The sequence below is a fragment of the Azolla caroliniana genome, unplaced genomic scaffold, assembly GCF_043228905.1.
Source record: "Azolla caroliniana isolate FFs.n. ecotype wild unplaced genomic scaffold, voAzoCaro1.0.p SCAF_6, whole genome shotgun sequence".
NCBI classification, from domain to species: domain Eukaryota; kingdom Viridiplantae; phylum Streptophyta; class Polypodiopsida; order Salviniales; family Salviniaceae; genus Azolla; species Azolla caroliniana.
Genome location: NW_028230441.1, coordinates 21,869,402 through 21,873,087, shown reverse-complemented (window position 1 = coordinate 21,873,087; position 3,686 = coordinate 21,869,402). Strand labels below are relative to the sequence as shown.

At 41.0% G+C, this 3,686-nt stretch overlaps 1 non-coding gene across 1 annotated transcript; it reads right to left on the bottom strand.

The window, feature by feature from the left end:
- Positions 1–2,211: 2,211 nt before the first annotated feature.
- On the bottom strand, positions 2,212–2,283 carry TRNAT-UGU (transfer RNA threonine (anticodon UGU)). Its single transcript has one exon. It is a non-coding gene; the product is annotated as a tRNA-Thr (tRNA).
- Positions 2,284–3,686: the final 1,403 nt, after the last annotated feature.

Sequence of the window (3,686 nt, the reverse complement as noted above, 5' to 3'; positions counted from 1 at the left end):
AGGAGACAAAACAACATAAGACGCAGGTTTAATGGAAAGCTTGGGTTTGCATAGTACGCACGAGAAAGACAGAAAGACAGAGAGTAAGCACAAGAACTTAATTCAAAAAATAATACTCAATCTGTACATAGGATGTGCTCAGTGAGCACTTTTATACAAGCCCTGACAATCGGGCTGACACAAGTACTGACAGTACTTGACTGCTCATAAATGAGCCTCGACACTTACTCCCAAAACTATTCCTCATGAGGAATATCTGTCAAACGGCCTCGCAGTCTACGCACCGCTACGACCATGTTATGCATACCGAGTTTACGCACCCAGTCTACGCACTAGTTACGCATCGTATTACGCACAAATGTTGAGCTTGTCTCTCAACAGATTTCTTGATACTCCTTCTGTATGTGGATGACATGTTGATCGTCGGACCGGACCGAACTAAAATTGGAATGCTGAAGAAGGCTCTGAACCGGACCTTCTCAATGAAAGATTTGGGTGTGGCAAGACAGATACTGTCACATCATCCAGGACTGGTCGAAGAAGTTTTTGTGGTTGTCATAGGAGAAGTACGTGACAAAGGTGCTTCAACGGTGCAACATGTCGGAGGCAAAATTGGTCGGATCGACACTTTCGGCAAACTACAAGCTATCCGGAAAACAAAGCCTGAGGACAAAGTTGGAGAAGATGGGATTGATGAAGATACCATATGCCTCTACCGTCGGAAGCTTGATGTACGCAATGGTATGTACTTGGCCGGATATCGGATATGCAGTCGGAGTGGTGAGCTAGTTCATGAGCAATCCTGGAAGAGAGCACTGGAATACGGTAAAGTGGGTACTCCGGTATTTGAAAGGCACCCCGAGTATGTGCTTCCGGTTCGGCTCCGATAAACCTCAACTTGACGGATTCAAGGATTCAAATATGTCGGCTAATGCGGATACAAGTCGGTCTACATCCGGATATGTCATGAGTTGTTTCGTGGCAGTCGAGGCTGCAGAAGACGGTTGCGTTGTCAACCACGGAGGTGGAGTACATGGCAGTTGTGGAAGCCGGCAAGGAGATAATCTGGATAAGGGACTTCATCGGAGAGCTAGGGATCTGACAGGAGGAATACCGGTTCTACTGTGATAGTCACAGTGTCATCCACCTTACAAAGAACGCGGCATACCATTCCCGGACGAAGCACATCCAGCGGAGGTACCATTGGATCCGGGAGAGAGTAGAAGATCAAGAGTTTGTGCTGACGAAGATCCACATGGAGGAGAACGGTCGAATATGCTGACCAAGGTGTTGACAACCGACAAGCTGGACATGTGCCGAAAGCGGATCGGGTTGACGAGACATCCCATGCTGGAGTGAAGGGAGAGATTGTTGGGAAGTCGGTCCCTTCGGATGGGATCCGGTTATGACTAAAGAGGACCCAGTGAGCACCGGAAGATATCCGAAAACCGGATCGGATGGACCCGATGAGAACTGGAAGAGAGACATATTTCTAAATATGTTTTGAGTAAGCCTACTAAGGCTATATTTGTAAATAGCCCTAAGTTCATATGAGTATAAATATGAACTAGGGCAATCACAGAAAAGTGTTGTTGACATATTGTTGTATGTGTATAACTGTTGTATAGAGAGAGAGAGAGAGAGTAGCTACGAGAGAGACTTTCTGTTGTAACCGCCGTCTGGCGAAGATTGCGAGCACGAGGCCATTGCCTCTATGTTTCCACTTTGTATTTCCTCTCATTGTGCGCTCGCTCCCTACTTCCCATTTCTGTGTTTGATTCTCATTAAAGTGATTGAAGACTCTGTTGTGGCTGAGCAATATTTCCGTGTTAGTTCCTTTCAGATGTTTAAAACCTTCGACTTGTTGTTTTGAGAAACATGCAACAAATAATGCCTCTGTGTTTCCTCTCATTGTGCGCTCACTCCCTACTTCCCATTTTTGTGTTTGATTCTCATTAAAGTGATTGAAGACTCTGTTGTGGCTGAGCAATATTTCCGTGTTAGTTCCTTTCATATGTTTAAAACCTTCGACTTGTTGTTTTGAGAAACACGCAACAAGTGATGCCCTCATTGAGGATTGACCTCAAGGCCTTTTTGTTTACAAGACTAATGCTCTACAATTGAGCTATAAAGGCAATATGTTTAAAAGTTGAATATTATTATCAATCTTAATAGAATAATTATCGAGTCCATCTCTAACATGTTAACAAATGCCCCCATTGAGGATTGAACTCAAGACCTTCAGTTTACAAGACTGACGCTCTACCACTGAGCTATAGAGGCAACATGTATAGACTTTAAATATTATTATCAATGTTACTAGTTCATTTTCAACCAAGAGCTTCCTTACCATATGCACATTTTTTAGGCTTTGAACATGCCTTTAACATCAGAACTATATGAATGTTATGGTAAGATGTTTAAAACCTTCGACTTCTTGTTTTGAGAAACACTCTGACAAATAATCTTGTTGACAAATGACACCACTAATGATTGAACTCAAGACCTTCAATTTACAAGACTAATGCTCTACCACTAAGCTATAGAGGCAATATGTTTGAATTTTAAACATTAAATATTATTATGAATGTTAGTAGAATTATCAAGCCCATCACCAACCAAGGGATTTCTTATCATATGCACTTGTTATCAACAGTTTTAGGTACTGAAAATCCTTGTTAACATTTGAACTATATGAACGTTATCGTACAATGTTTAAAACCTTCAACTTGTTGCTTTGAGAGACTCTAGGATACCCTCGTTAATATATGGCCTCATTGAGGATTGAATTCCAGATTTTACTTTACAAGAGTAATGCTCTACCATTGCGCCATAGAGGCAACATGCTTGAACTTATCATCATTATTATTAAGATAATTTTCTAAGACATCTAAAACGAAAAGCTTTCTTCTTATATTCACTTGTGTATCAACATTTCTTGGCTTACATAACAAAGGAGAATGTTAGCCTTCATTTAGGACTTTCTTAATGTGATGAGGGATCAAGATTTACTAGGATCGAGGTTACCATAACAAAAACCTTGCATTGCAAAAGGTTTACCAAATGGTCATATCATGTTGTTGGGAGTTTTACATGATAACATTGGCATGACTAAGGAGATACGGGAATTTTTTGTTATTGCTTCAAGTTTATTTTTTAATTTTTTCCAAAAACAAATCTCCTTCCATTAGTTATAAAAGTTTTACAACTGTGAATGTTATGTACAAACCCCAAAAGGAACTCGATAGTTCCATATTATGTGGAGACCCATTGACTCAAAAAAGGGAGAGGATGACCATTGTTGGATGATGGCTAATCATTGTCTTTCAGCTCCATCGTATCCACCCATGATGCTATCATATTGGCTCTTTAGAGTGGCAACAACTTCATTCCATATTCCTACAATAATGTCACCTAGTGGACAGTTTGATTGGAGAAGACCCACCTATAACGTTATTTCTAGAGAGTCCATAGTGTTATTGGGATAACCAATTCCAACACAACTTGATCTTTGACATTGATGGGAGTTGAGTGAATATTGTCGATGGTGGAAAATGAGATCTCTTGTGCCTTTATCACCAAAGTCATCCCCTCTTGTTGATTGGGGCCTGCCATGATCACCAGCATATATTCCCCCACTTTAATGTGCTTTGCACCTTGCATAATTGCAATAGTCGGCCAACCCC